The sequence below is a fragment of the Mandrillus leucophaeus genome, unplaced genomic scaffold (assembly GCF_000951045.1).
Source record: "Mandrillus leucophaeus isolate KB7577 unplaced genomic scaffold, Mleu.le_1.0 Scaffold376, whole genome shotgun sequence".
Taxonomy (NCBI): domain Eukaryota; kingdom Metazoa; phylum Chordata; class Mammalia; order Primates; family Cercopithecidae; genus Mandrillus; species Mandrillus leucophaeus.
In genome coordinates this window covers 2,125,754-2,141,929 of record NW_012103987.1, presented here as the reverse complement: position 1 = coordinate 2,141,929, position 16,176 = coordinate 2,125,754, and the positions used below count along the sequence as shown (strand labels likewise).

Genomic DNA, 16,176 nt, shown 5'->3' with positions numbered 1-16,176 from the left:
AAACGCTGAAAATAAGCATTCAACTAAAGAAGCTAGGATAAGAGTGAAATGGACAAAAAGAAATTAGAAGGAATCAAAGATAAAAGTAGAATTAATAAAACAAATCTGTATACTTGATAAATGTATGTAACAGCTGATTGTAGTAGTAAATTAGCATCCAGCTAGCAATCCTGACAAGGTAAAAAGGAGTAAATAAATTTTCAAAACAAGAGAAAAATTGGATATAACCAAAGAGTCATAGACTTTTACAAAAGAGAATACTTTTACCAATAATTTGAAAAATATACATACAGTGGACAAAACCTTAGAAAAGTGTGAATTTTTAAAATTATCTCAAGGATAAGTTAAAAATTTGAATAAACTAGTAATCATAATCTACATTGAAAACATTCAATGTTCTCCTCCCAAATAACACCAGGTCCAGATTGTTTTATTAGGCAAGTTTTATAAATCACTTTAGAAGCAAATTATTCCTTTGCTATATAAAGCCTTTTGGAGAGTAGAAACTAATAGAAAACTTCTGAAATTATCTACAAACTCATCATATATGATAGAGAAAAATTTACTACAAAGTAGAACACTAGACAAATATAGGAGTATAGATATGAACTATATATGAAAAAGCATACAAAATAATAATATACAATGAGCAAGATGAGAGCAGTACAAAAATATAAAGTTTATTGAACATTAGGGATTCTGGAAGTTTAATTCATTTCATTGATAAAGAGAAAACACGCGATCATCACAGTAAATCTACAAGTGGCACTTAATGAAAGTTAATACCCACTATTGGTTTAAGAAAACATCTTCATAAGTTAGCAATAGAACAAAACATCCTTAAATTGATAAAAAGCGTCTCTCAGAAACATGAAACAAACATTAGACTTAGTAATGAAACACCACAATCATTTATTCTCATTAAAAACAAGTAAATCAACTATATAATACAATTGAAACTAATGAAAGACTACTACAAAGAAACTTATAAAATAAATGTTCTGTATTGAACAGAAATAGCAAGTGAAGTATAATAAGGTCTAAACAATAGAATAAAAACATAAAATATGAATAAACTTAATAAGAAATGTTTAAACCCTATATAAAAATTATAAAATTTGACTGAAAGATCTAAAGGCCTTAATAAATGGAAGCCTTATTGATGTAAAAAGATCAGTTTTTCCCAAATTATTACTTTAATGCAATTCTAATTTAAAGTCCAATGAAATTATTCTGAAATTTGACAAATTGATTTCAAAATTCACCTGGCAGGAACAATGTACAATAAATGCCACAACATATATTGACAGTTTATAATGATTTGGAACCACCCTAATTAACAGTTAAGATTACAACAAGCATAGAAATAGAGAACCAGATGAATGGAGTAAAATAAAAACTCTGGACCCATAGTTTTGTTTGTACTGGAATTCACCAATAGGTGCTATTTCAAATTCATAGGGGGATCATAAACAATTTGAGAAAAAAAATAAAGCGGGCATATCACCTCATTACATGCCAGCATTCTAAATAGAATAAAGAAATAACCTTTAAAAACATTGTGTAACCTCCAGAAGAAAATGTAGGCGTGTTTTTATAATCTCAGGGTACAGAAGGTCTTCTGAACCAAGCATATTAAGAACCATAAATGAAAAGACTAGCAGATTTGATTACAAAAATATTACAAACTTCTGTAATGGCAAAATAAATGAAATTTAAAAAGCCCACAGACTGGAAGAGAATAATTGTTATTTATATAGTAGATAGAGAAATATTATCTGTAATATACAGATTACTTTTAAATAAATAATAGACACAAATCAGTGGACAAATGAGCAAAGGAAATGAACAGTCAATTTAAAGAAAAGAAATCAGAATAGCTTATAAACTTATGATTTAAAAATGGTAATCTTTAGTGATCAGGAAAAGGCAAATTAAAACAAAAAACCAAGATAACATTTTTTTGCCTATTATGTGGCAACATTTAAAAATATTTTAAGTAAGAATAATAAACATAGCTAACATTTACTGAACACAAATGCTATGTTCTGAAAATTTTAAACATAATTCATTTAATCCTCATAAAAGCTCAGTGGTGTAGCTATTATTATTCCTATGATACGGGTAATAAATCAAGGAATAGAGAGCTTAAAGTGCTTAAGTTTACACTGGTAATGAGTGGCAGACAGATGATCTGAATTTAAGTAGCCTGGAGGCTAAGATTGTGTTCCTAATTACTAATTTTACTTCTTTCCAGTTTCCTCATGTTAAAAAAAGTTAGACAGGAGATGTGGAGATTATAGCTACCCTGCCTTCCTTAAAGTGTTGCTGTGAAGAAAACAGGACACCGTAATGAGCTGATGAGGGTGATGCTGTGGTCCACATTCTCTTCCATAGGGGCACATGGTCTGGAGCATCTGAAGCACTATGGTAACTTAGCCTCTTTGCCGGAATGAAAGTGAGCTATGGTAATAGCTCCTTTGAGGAGTGTTGTGGGTAGATTGTCTGACGCTTCACTCGGACACATCAAGGATTGACCCCCTGTGGATATGGTCCAAATGGACTCAGCTGTCTGCTATGCACTGAGTCACATCTCATTGAAATATTACTCCTTGGCAAGTGTGGCACCTTCATGGTTTACCAAGTGATGTATCATTTGGCAAGATCTGGCTCAGCTTTTGTGCTTACTTTTATTCTTATATTTAAATTCTTTTGCTTTTTTTAAAGACAGAATCTCGCTCTATCACCCAGGCTGGAGTGTGGTGGGGTGATCTCAGCTCACTGCAAACTCCTCCTCCTGGGTTCAAGAAATTCTCCTGCCTCAGCCTCCTGGGTAGCTGGGATTACAGATGCATGCCACTATGCTTGGCTAATTTTTGTATTTTTAGTAGAGACGGGGTTTTGCCGTGTTGACCAGGCTGGTCTTGAACTCCTGACCTCTAGTGATCCACCCGCCTTAGCCTCCCAAAATGCTGGGATTACAGGTGTAAGCCACTGTGCCCAGCCATTTAAATTATTTAAGATGTTGATTCTTCTTTCCACTGATTTTTAGTTCTTCAGGATTGTAGATAGCAAGAGAGGAAGAAATTATCTATAGACCAAATATCTCATGAGGTTGTAGTTGAGGTAATCAAAGCCCCAAGTGCTTCTCAAGACACCCAACACAACTACTTTGTGTAGTTGTGTTACATACAGCTACACACAGGGAATGAGTAGGGTCTTCCCTCTCTCCATTCTCGAATGTCCATGTAATTCATTTTTCCTTCTTCTATCTCTTTTTCTGTTTTATTCTTTAATTTTTTTGTTCTCTTTCCTGCTCTTTTGGTGATATCTATGGCTAAAGAAGTTTCTGAATCCATCTGACACGTATAATGAACTTTCAAGGCAAGATATTAAATGTTGTAAAGGAGTAATGCTGATACAATTTCTAAATAAATTGTTATTTTTGCAAGGACGTATAGGGCTAGCTGATGTTTGATTACTGTTTGTTGAGGTTTAAAATCTATATACCACCCTATTTGGAATCATTCTAAGTCCTAAGTAGAGTAACTTAAGATAGCAAAACCTAAGATACTGGAAAAATTGCACTGTAGTGAAAATATCTATAGAGAAAAGAAAAACTATGTCAGAGAAAAAAAATACCATAGGAACCACTGTCTTAGAGTTTATCAGAGAAAAAGAATAAGCAAATATATAATGAACAAATGATTATTATAATTTTAATATGTGTTTGTGTATATATGTGTATATCTGTGTATATGCACATACACACACACCCCGGTATTAAATCAGGGCATTAAAACATGCAAGGGGTAGAGAAAGCATGTTTTCCCAATTTTTAAAAAACTACATCAAATCAGAAATCATATACAAGCTCATTAAAGGAATAATGTTACCTTAACTCTTAGGAAAGTTAAGCATATTAATCTGGCCAACAGATCATCAGATCATCATTTTTGTAAAACAATCCTGACATCTAGAAATTTTTTTTGTTTTGTTTGAGGAAAAAGTAATTTCAAATAGTTGGAACAATTTACTTTCATTTAAAAACTCGTTTAAAATTATATAATTTATGATCCAATAGAAACACATCTTGCTTTTTAGCATATTCTCATTAAGTGGATTTTATAAAGGTACATTTTATCTGTTTCGAAAGACATTTTCCCACTGGTTTAAAATGCCCTTTAAATATCAATGAGAAGCATTTTAAATCCCTAGGATTTAGTTTGAACTATAAATTACACAAGGAAATATCAGAAGAGGAAGCATTCACCTATGCACCTGTGCACATCTTGTCAAAATAGCACGAGATTTAACTGCAAGCGTTCTTAACTTTTAGCAAATAATGTTCATTCCGTTAAATCTCTCCTTCCTCTTTTTTATCCCATGCCCTCAAAACTTCACTGTAATCTGCTCCAACAGAGGTTGTGTCCAGTTTGAGTAAATCCCTTAACTGTTACTTGCAATAACTTGCTTTAAACCCTTATTCTTAAAATATTGTACCACTATTAAAACATACTCCCAATTGGCATTAAAAGATTACTTAAGAACAGCTAGAGCAGAGCCAGGTGCCGATAGCTATGACATACAGAAGCTGTGCACAAAAACCAGGCTCCCTGCCTGGACTCATGGTAGAATCACCTGTGCTTAGGCATCATCTTCCCCACCCTGGAAGGATTCTGATTCAGCTGGTTTGGAATGGGGCCCAGGAAATGATAGATTATAAAGCTTCTCAGGTGATAACAATATGCAGTTGCATCTAGAACAGCTGACTAAAGCTCTAACTTATACATGTTACAGGTCAAACAAAACAATTGAGAGTAATTGAATTTATTCCACCTGCCAAATAAATGGGCCATATGCTCACATAAAAAATCTAATTAAAAAGAAAAAGACTACATGAGAAAGGTAGAAATTAGATAGCAGGAGAAAAGAATAATTCAAAATTTTCTCTAATAACTGTTTTGTCTAGGTTTTCATCATTTCGAATGAGTAAATGTTCTCCTAGTTGTTAGTATTTATAAATAAAAACCTTGAACTACCTTAAAAAATCTGACTCTTAGTAGATTCTGGCTCAAATGATTTGTTTCAACTTAATTTTGATGAGGACTAGCCAATAAGATATTTATATGACCACTGCATGCATACAACAAGTATTTGTTGTGTGGTTCTATGTATGGAAAGGAAGCAAAAGCTGTGGGGTAGAAAAAGGACAGAGAGCAAGGAAAGCTCTTATGAGAAAGGAGCAGATGTAGGAACGTTGAGTCAGATGAATAATGAAGAGCCTGAGCAGTTCTGTGAATTGCTATGAATTCTAACTCTGAAGTCCTAACAGTCTCTTTATCCAGAGCAATTTTCAATATAGGCATCTCATGAAGCCTGGATCTTAACTTGTTTTCTGCTTTCGGTACATACGTATCCTTACCTGTTGCCACCTCTACACTCCTAGCTCTATTTCCCACCCCATCTTCCATTATCGGACTTAACCTGAGCTCGGCTAAAGTGTAGAGTGAAAGAAACGTCACTGCTTACTACCCTGTAGGCATGGCATATCTGTTCTGCACACCACTGGAAGATCAATCTCCCTAAAATATTCCCTCTAGTATTCTCCTGCCCTAAATCCTTCACTGGACCCATCACTAACTAGAAAGAAACAGTTCAGCCCCTTAACCTGACATTCAGTGCCTGCCATGACTTGGTCCTAACTTGACTTTCCTGATTTTCTTTCAGTGCAAGTCTGGAGCTATTCCACGCCCAAGTCCATCAGGTCTCCTAGGCACACCAGTTGCTTTTTATTTTATCTAGGTGCCTTTGTCCTTGTTTCCCATTATTCTTTCTATAATTTCCCTGGCTAAGGCAAATTCATGTCTATTCCATTAGGTCTCAGGTATGTGTGATTGTGTGTGTGTATAGATGTATATGGGTACTAGCACACATGTGCAGACATGAATATGTATATATACACAGGGGTGAATAAACTCTGAAAGATCAGTGTTTGCAGCACAACATCACACAAGAGACCTTTGTATATGCCCCTTTCCTTTTGTAACTGCTCTGCCTCCAATACTCTTATACATTTTCCAGCCTGTGCTCAACTTGGACAAGCTTATCAGAAACTCAGAAACAGGAATACTCATAAATGTCCTGTCCTTGTCAACACTGAAGATTGAAAGATGAATGATAGGTTTTTTTCACCCCAAAAAGATCTTGAAAAATTTTAACAGCAGATGCAATGTTAGTGGGCCTCATCCAATCAACCGAAGACCTGAATAAAACATAAAAGCTGAGCTCGGCCTGCATGACAGAGCAGTGACATTGGCCTTTCCTGATCTTCAGACTTGAAATATTGGCTCTTCTTGCAACTGTAACCTGATGGCTTCTGGACTGGAACTTATATCATTGACTTTTCTGGGTTTCAAACCTTTGGACTTGGGCTGGAACTATGCATGGGCTCCCCTGAATCTCCAGCTTGCTTACTGCAAATCTTGGAACTTCTGCTTCTATAATTGCATGAGCCAATCCCATAGAATAAATCTCTTTATTTGTATTTATATGTGTAGTATTACATATTTATATGCCTATTTACATAAATTTATATTTTTACATGTTTTATGCATTTATAAATTTATTGCCTATATATACATATATTATGTTTTTTCTAGAGAATGCTGACTAATACATACACATAACTCGGTCTTTGTGCTGTTATTGTTCTAGTACCTGTAAGATCTGACTACTACAGGTGACTGTTGTGGTGTCTTTATTCAGTTATGATACTCAGCTATTCCCAAAATGCCTGACTTCTAGAAGATTCCTAGGAAAGAGAGTTGGCAGAATTTAGAAATTATATAATGGCATGGACTAATGAGAAAAGTAGAATGTCTTTGTATATATGTTTAATTTTTAAGTTGTCTTATGAATCGGTGAAGCAGTAATCATGGCATATAATGATATTCTTCAGCTTAAAAGCGGTTGATTATTCGATAGTCCTTGTACCAATGATTTGCGTGGTATATTATAGAGACCTAATGAGCTGTGTGTGCTCTATTCATTCTTCTTCTAGTGTTAGGTTTCTCCCTCTCTTTTTAGCCTGAGACTCTGACCTTCTGAACTTAGTTGCTGCATCTGATTTTCTCAGACAATTTGGAGAAGTTTAAGTTGAAAACTCAATTTTCACCAAGTCTGTCAATCACTGACTAATGGAATATATTTGATCTCTGATTGAAGCTTAAAAAAATCCATCTAAAGCTCTGTGTTACAGTGGCACAGAAGCAATCTGACACTTGTAAGGAAAGATAGCCTTATGTTTCTATTTTAAAGCCATATTGTATTTGTTCTGATTTTATACTAATTTACGTGCATCATCATAAGTGGCTTTGAGTACTGATCTTTTCTTTCATAACGATGAAAATGATAAAGTCTTAGAGATTTGCTTTCTGATGTGAGGATCTGTATTTCTCTTTTGCTTCCTCTGATAATTACCCAGGTTCCTTCAAATCATTCTGTACTAATTTAGAAGACCCTGTCTGTGATAGGGAGTGTCTCTGTCTTAGAAAAAAATCTGAAAGAGGGCCAGGTGCAGTGGCTCATGCCTGTAATCCCAGCACTTTGGGAGGCTCAGGCAGGAGGATCATGAGGTCAGGAGTTCGAGACCATTCTGGCTAACACAGTGAAACTCTGTCTCTACTAAAAATACAAACAATTAGCCAGGCGTGATGGCACACACTTGTAGTCCCAACTACTCAGGAGGCTGAGGCAGGAGAATTGCTTGAACTGGGGAAGTGGAGGTTGCAGTGAGCCGAGATTGCACCACTGCACTCCAGCCTGGGAGATGGACTGAGATTCTTAAAAAAAAAAAAAAAGAAAGAAAAAAAAAACACTACAAGAAAATTATGGAGAGACTGTTTCAAATTTCCACTGCAAGCCAGTGATGGGGATAGAGTTAATTTCTAAGCTCATTCTACTCTAAAAAGCACTCTACATTTTTACCTCATGGCCTCTTTCTCATCTATTTTCCTCTAGTAAAGCATTTTGTAATCAACACAGAAATATGATGAGAGTTATAGCTAAATGGCTAAAGTTTATGCACACTTGCTTGGTATTACTCTAAGCACTTTATAATTTCTGATCTAATTATTAAAACAACCCTGACTTTACAGAAGAGGAAATAGTCACAGAGTTCAGTAATTTGCCTAGAGTTAAACGGTAGCAAGTGGTGGAGCCAGAATTTGTATCCAAGCATTCCAGGTCCAGAGCCTTCTGCTTTAACATGTAATTTGTCTCTCACTCTGCTATGCCAACACCACAGGTCAGAGCTTTGGATCCTTGGGCTTTAGGAAATGCTTTGCAATTCTGATTTACTAAATTATTATAGAAAGGATTTAACTTTACAGCTGTTTTTAAATGTCAGAGAAAACTAAGAGTTTCCAGGCATTATAGGTTTTTCTCTTAAAATATCTTAAGGGTTCATATAATGGCATTTCCTGCATGATGTCAATTCAAGTCAATGCACCTGTTTAATATCTGTGAAATAATGAGAAAACTAGACATGGATGAATTAGTATCTTGCAAGTGTGATACTCAAATGACTTTACTGACAAAATTCTCTAGTAAGTTAATTATTCCTTAAAGATCGGACAAATACCTGCTACTCATGTCCCTTATATCACCCCCAAGTTACTGGTGACACTTCCTCCCTGGACCATCTGCTCTTGACATCTTCTCTTCCCCATCATCAAAACTTGCTTCCCACAAGGCTTTGCCAGGCTAGTTAGTCTGTTAAGCGATTTTAGTCTCTATCGCTCACACCCCACATCCCAACTAATTTGTATTTTAACAAAACTCGTGGAAACAAACTCTTATTCTAAATGAATAACTCTATTCAGGTTGGTGGAGCTGCTATTTGGGGGCATCTGAGTCTCAATTTAAAGTTCTAAATTAGGTCAGTTTAAATATGGGACTCCCTTAGCAGATACAGACCTGGCAGCCCAATTATTTTTTCCATGGGGAAAACGGTATGTCCTCCAGGTAGGAGGTGCTATGTCCTCTTCAGACACTAACAGAATTTGAGTGTAAGGCAACCAAGTCATTTACGACAATTACTTTGTATTTTCAGTAATGTCTCCATGGTTTATCCTGTCACTATGGTCATGGTGCCTGTATTAGCCTGTTCTCACATCACTATAAAGAATACCTGAGACTGGGTAATTTATAAAGAAAAGAGGTTTAATTGACTCACAATTCTGCATGGCTGGGGAGGCCTCAGGAAACTCACAATTATGGCGGAAGGCAAAGGGGAAGCAAGCTTGGGCCTTCTTACATGACAGCAGGAGAAAGAAGTAGCGTGTGCAGGAGGGAAGTCAAACACTTACAAAACCACCAGATCTCATGAGAATTCACTCATTATCATGAAAACAGCTGGGGGAACCACCCCCATAATCCTATCACTTCCCACCAGGTTCTTTCCTACAGGTCTAAGGATTACAGTTCAAGATGAGATTTGGGTGGGGACGAAAAGCTAAACCATATCCATGCCTATGTCTGCATGTATTTCCTCTGTGATGTGGGCCTGTCAGTCTCTCCAAGTCACAGAATGGGTCTCCTTTAACTGAGTCTCTGGCTACGTCAGTCCATGAGTCTGGGCACAGAAAAGAAGGTGAGACTTGGAGTGAATGGAGTATTCCTCTGTAACCACAGGGGTTCTAGTAATTCATCTCTCAGAATTTTCATAGAGAATCGGCTTGAATTAGACATGCTATACAGTGGGAAGTGGTACAATGGAAAAGCCCCACTGAGGGTTTGGGTTCTGCCCTTGGGTTTTCATTCTAACAAAAACCTAACTTGGGGAAGCCAACTTGCTTTTCTCTGTCAAATAAAAGATCTCAAAAGTTTTCTTCTAGTTCTAAGCCTCGATGCTTCCCAGTGTTCCATTTGTCCTTTGTTCACAGGGTGGCCTGTGCCAGACTGCCTGGACCCCCTCCTGCACCACTTACTAGTGGTGTGACCTGGGGCAAGTTTCTCTGTGTCCCTAAGCCGTAGTTGCTTTATGGGAAAAATGGCATAGCAATAGTACCCATTCCATAGAGAGATGGAGGATTAAATGAGTTCACCTATGTGCCTGGCATGTGGCAGGATGTAACAGGATGTAAGGGCTTTTATTAACATCATCGTTACCATCATCATAGAGTGCCAATTATAATTAGTTGGTAATAAGTACATCAATGGCAAGGAGTTGTTAGGGATCTTCAGAAAAGAAAGTTAGAAAGAGGATTCCTGAGATGAACATCTATATGTGTCAACACACTTTTCCCCCTATGGAACCAGATTTTGATTTCTGACTTCCATTGCAAAAAGTCAGAGGCATTAGCATTTAATTACACCTAATAATTTAAAGTACTATTTAGTTCATGCTGAAGGCCCCAGCTGGAAAGATAAGCACTAAGCAGAATCCCAATAGAAGAGGTGGATAGAAGAATACTAAAATCAATAGAAATAAAAAATTTCATTTGTACACAATGCTTTGCCAGTCCCCTGCCAGGCAGGTAGGAGATTTTATAAACCTCTGTTCCTTTATATCTTTCACTGTGTTAGTTACAGCATCTGGACTGAGTTATAATTACATCTTTTTAGGGCTATTTTCTTCTAGGTCCTATATGGGAGTGGTTCTTCTCTCACCTTCCACATGAACCCATATGTCCGCTCTTCACTGTTTTCATTTACCTCTTTTTCTTTCTTTCTTTCTTTTTTTTTTTGTTTGAGATTGAGTCTCACTCTGTTGCCCAGGCTGGAGTGCAATGGCATGATCTAGGTTCACTGCAACCTCCGCCTACCGGGTTCAAGCAATTCTCCTGCCTTAGCCTCCCGGGTAGCTGGGATTATAGGCACCCACCACCATGCCTGGCTAATTTTTGTATTTTTCTAGAGACAGGGTTTCACCATATTAGCCGGGCTGGTCTTGAACTCCTGACCTCAGGTGATCTGCCGACCTCGGCCTCCCAAAGTGCTGGAATTGCAGGCATGAGCCACTGCGCCTGTCCTCATCTAACCTCTTAATTGATAGGCACATTAATATCCAGTGAAGATGTTAAAGGCCCACTATCTAATCATCATTGTGCTACATAAACAGAGTTGGGCTTATAAACGTTAGGTGGGAGCATCTTTCAGTTAATCAGATTTGTACAATTGGAATGGTGAACATTGACACAGTTACCTTGAAGAAACTAGGCATACTGAATTGACATCAACTATGAAGAAATTTGCCATTAAAAATCTATATAAGTACTATATGAAAAACTTTATAAACTAGAATATCCTATAGAAATAAGGTATTGTTGTAGTTAGTTCTATTACTTCAACCTAGTGATTTTTAAATCAATTGGGCATCCTAAAGCAATGATTATTTTTTAATTGCTGGAGGAAGGGAAGGCATCACTACATCATTGCAAGTGAGATTTTATAGAATTACAAACCGATCTGCTCACTTAGACATTCTGTCTGCCTAAATTGTCATGAGCTAATTCTCTTCACTCATATTATGTCTGGAGCAGAGCATTGCACCTAACTGTGCAAATCAGAGGGATTTATCTTACATCCTTATTAATATTTCCCTCTTAATATTACCAGGGACCAATTCTTATTGAATAAACAAACTTGGAAAATGTTCTTCATGTGATTAATACATATATGCATAAAACTCCACATATAAATCTATATAGGAAAATTAGCTTACATATGTTTAAAAGAAATCAAATTAGAGCTCTCAAGATACCAGCATGTTTTAGTCAAGACAATAATTTTTTTACAAAAGGACATGTTTTAATTTTTGGATTGCATCAATAAAAAATATTCAATACAAAATTTTAGTTTATTAAATTAAAAATTCTAAGTGGTTATTAAAACTGATAACCTAGGCTGCGCGTGGTGGCTCACACCTGTAATCCCAGCACTTTGGGAGGCCGAGGCAAGTAGATCACGAGGTCAGGAGTTCGAGACCAGTCTGGCCAACATAATGAAACCTCGTCTCTACTAAAAATACAAAAATTAGTTGGGCATGGTGGTGTGCACCTGTAATCCCAGCTACTCAGGAGGCTGAGGCAGGAGAATCACTTGAACCCAGGAGGCGGAGGTTCTGATGAGCTGAGATTGCACCACTGCACTCCAGCCTAGGCAACAGAATGATATTCCATCTCAAACAAACAACAACAACAAAAACCTGATAACCTAGTTGGAGTAGATTTGATGAAATAAAACAATGAAGTAGCTTTCCTGGTTGAATCGGCAGCAAACATTTGTTAATAACTCTCTGGATTTTACAGGATCAGGCCAAGGAGCAGATGGGATACAGATTTCTAATATGGAATGTCACCGCAAGGGTGCTGCTCCTTTTCCAGATGCTTTTCCTGGGGGCAGTTGGATTGTGAGAGCTGCACTTTGCAGGAGCCTGGTTACTGTTTCTGTGAATAAGATAAAATAGTGTTTATCCTCTGCCGATCAATACTGTCTTGTTTGAACTTATTGAGTCATTTTAGAGACACATAAGGCAATGAAAACCATTGTGCAATAGTACCCACAGTACTACTAAGCTTTCTAAGGGATGACAATATTTTAAAAGACAGTTACTGAAACAGATTTTTAACATCAACTGCCTCCATGATGAAATAAGCATGCCCCGTGTCAGGGTGTCCCATGGGTTTGGGTGGAAAGGTGTCGGGGTTTTATAACTAAGAGTTTTCTTCAGCGATAATCTCTAAAATAAAAATATACTCTGTGTGTGTGCTTTAATACTGAAAAAAATTACAGACTGACTTTCTCTGAATAAATGGAATAGTGCTACTATTTGTGATTCATCAAAATTTTTTTATGTACAGTTTATGATTTCAACTTTATTAGTATTGTTTTGACAAACAAGGCCTAATAGGTATACTTGGGCAATTTTAGAAAATTTTTCTGGAGGTTATTACAAATAGGAGGGTGAAAAGGGAAGTGGGATTTTTGCTGAATTCTTAAGCACCCAGGGCCACATTTCTCTCCTTTGCTTTATCATCTAATTTAACCTTCACAAAATACTGTGGGTCAGATGTTACCCCCATTTCACATTTGAGGAATCTGAGATTCAGAGGAGTCAAACAATATGCCCAAGGTCACAAACCTAGGGAGTTTTGCAATAGGCGTTTCCACTTAGCTGTGTCGAGGCAAAAAGCCTAGTGTTCTTTCTGTAATTAATTTTAAAAGTTTCTCAGATAGGCGTAGTCCTATTTGGTGGAAGAAGACTAGACTCTAAAGTCCTTTAGATGTTTCAATTGTGATGATTTCAACTGATTCTCATTGTTATGAATGCTGGACATGGGCTATAAAAGCAATTTGTTCTTTCTCTCCTGTATTCTGAGAAATACTAATTTTGAGAGATAGTGATAGATATTCCTGAAAGAAGATGTTCTGTTGTAAATTAAGCCCAGGAAGCAAAACATTGCCTACTCTCTTAGATAATTGTGATAAATGACAATATTTGCATGTGTCATGAGTCCCCAGTGCTTGAGGGTGTGATATAATGGTTACATGCTTGGGCTCTGGATGAGACCGCCAGACAAAGGAGCCTGGCTCTGCCACTTGCTAACTGAGTAGCTGAACCTGTTAGGTAACTTGTCTGTGCCTCCATTTTCCCATTTATAAACTGTTATAATAGCATCTACACCATAGAGTTGTTCTAAGAATAACATGAGATAATGCATGGAGAGAACTTAGAAGTAGACCCACTTGGACACAGGAAGGGGAACATCACACACCAGGTCCTATTGTGGGGAGGTGGGAGCGGGGAGGGATAGCATTAGGAGATAAACCTAATGTAAATGACGAGTTAATGGGTGCAGCACACCAACATGGCACATGTATATACATATGTAACAAACCTGCACGTTGTGCACATGTACCCTAGAACTTAAAGTATAATAATAAAACAACAAAAACAAAAACAAAAAACAAAAAACAAAAACAAAAACAAAAAACAAAAAACAAAAACAAAACAAAACAAAAAAAAGAAGTAGACCTGATAATATAGTACTTCATAGATACTTGCTATCATTATTACTTAAAACACTCATGTGGTAACAAGACCTGCTATAACTTTTCTAATATCATTTCCTCAACTTACTTGACAATGGAGTCACTTTTCTTTTGAGCCACATTCATTAACATCCACTGAATATAGTGTCGGAAATGTTGATATTTGAAATGACATTAAACCAGCTTGGTATTAGTGCAGTAGAAAATAAGAACTAAGTATTTATAGTGTTTTAATATCCATTATGTCATTTTATAATGTTTGCCCACAACAATATTTCTTTTCCTTGCCAGCTGTCTTCTTTTTTCCCTTAAAATCGATAAATAGTAAAATGGAACAGTAAAATGTTAAGAGTTGTCTAAAATGGGCAAGAGTCAATGTTATTCCAGAAAGTATGAACCTTATAAGTCATTTGTCTCTTTCTCTGTATTTAGCAGGGCAAAACCTTACTGCTTTGACAAATAGGTGATATCACTGTCATTTCCAGACCTATGCTTCCATTGCATGCTCCATAGCACACATTATAAAGAAAGTTTCAGAGCAGACCAACACATTTTTTGATGCTCCTAAATTATAACTAGAGCTGAATTTACCAAAATATGCTCTACAAAACACTAATCCTGCACAATGTGCAAATAATGCTATGTTCTTCATCGTCTTGGAGAATTACAATACATATCTGAAAATTCCTATAGTAAATAAACTCGTTTAGTTTGGAATCCATTCTTCTTGGAACTTACATAGGTAATCATGACAAAAAGTCAGAGAGTTTAGGGGGCTTCTGGTAGAAACAGGATATTTTTGGTAAATGTCCAGATTGATTTCTTTCTTTAAATACCATTATATTCTGGTTGTGAATAATGTTTTTGGAGTACAGAAAATAATGTGAAAATACATCCACCTCAGCACAGTTGCCCAAATTGTGGAAACAATATAATAATTAGCCATTCCAAGATTGAGATAAAACACACTGAAAACCAGTCATTTTCCGTAATATTTTTTGGGCCAGAATCAGAAGTGAATAGTTTAAACATTCCTTTGGTTAGCAAGATAATGGCAGGGGAAATCACAAGAGTTTACCAAGACTTTCTTTTTTATGGTGGTAGTAGCTCAGGAGATAATCGAATACACGAAGTCTAAAGTATGATAGGAATTACGACCCACACACAGAACTGAAAATCTGCCGGTGATATTAAAACTGTTTCTTTTGTTAATTACATTTCTGTTTCTCAGGGTCCTAGAATCCGGACAGGCACTCAACCACAACTCTGCCTGCTGTCTGATTAGAGCTAAATAAACTTCTCACAACATTGGCTCCACTCTTGAACCCTCCGTGGTAAGTCTACAGAAATTTATTAAATCCTGGCAGCTATCTCATTTTGAGATTATATAATAATTCCAATCTATTCTTTTGTTTTCTGCTTGTTTCATTTGTCTAAAAACAAGCTAGATAATTCCTTGAATTAGGCTCGATAATAGAAGAAGGTAAAAGCTGTTTTTACTGCATTCCCACTGATACCACAATGCACAGTTCCACAGAGTTGAAATAGAAAAAAGCGAAACACATGGATCATACCTGAGTAATTTCAGAGATCCCCACCCGGAAAAGGTTTCCTTGATTATGGCGAATTCAACGTGTTACTCGGGTTATGCTCTAATCGTCATATCAAACTCCAAAGGTTCAGTGGCTTTAGGTTTGGTTTACAATTCCTGGGAGTTAAACTTTAACTCACCCTGTCTCTTGCATCCATGCAGCCCTTTGACCAGATAATTGGGTCACTACAGCCCAGATATAATCTACTAAAACTATCTTTGCTATTTGTTTACAAAATTAAAATAAATGTTGTAAAAATATTGGGGTAAATATTATTTTGAAGATATTTTATTGACTTATACGATATATTTAAAAAGTAAAACTCACTGCAATTTGGTACCTAAGCTTTTCTTTATGTTAGTTTCTTCGTTTTTTACTATGCCAAAGTGATATTATGGCTAAGGTAATTTAGGAGAATATTTCTCTGTTTTACACTTTTTATATCACTGTATTACATGGAGTAAAGTATAGAGTTTTAGGTCAAGTACATTGATAAATGCTGGCTTATAAACAGAAAACACACAAA

At 36.3% G+C, this 16,176-nt stretch overlaps 1 protein-coding gene across 2 annotated transcripts in view; it reads right to left on the bottom strand.

Annotated features, from left to right (window-relative positions):
• A1CF (APOBEC1 complementation factor) overlaps window positions 1-15,727 on the bottom strand; it is a 77,917-nt gene extending 62,190 nt beyond the window's left edge. Inside the window, exon 1 of one of the 2 annotated variants that reach the window (XM_011990284.1) lies at window positions 15,633-15,727. The gene's annotated coding sequence lies outside the window, so the exon portion shown is untranslated. The remainder of the gene's footprint in view (window positions 1-15,632) is intronic. The other variant, XM_011990282.1, reaches the window with a different exon arrangement.
• Between the last annotated feature and the right edge of the window lie 449 nt (window positions 15,728-16,176).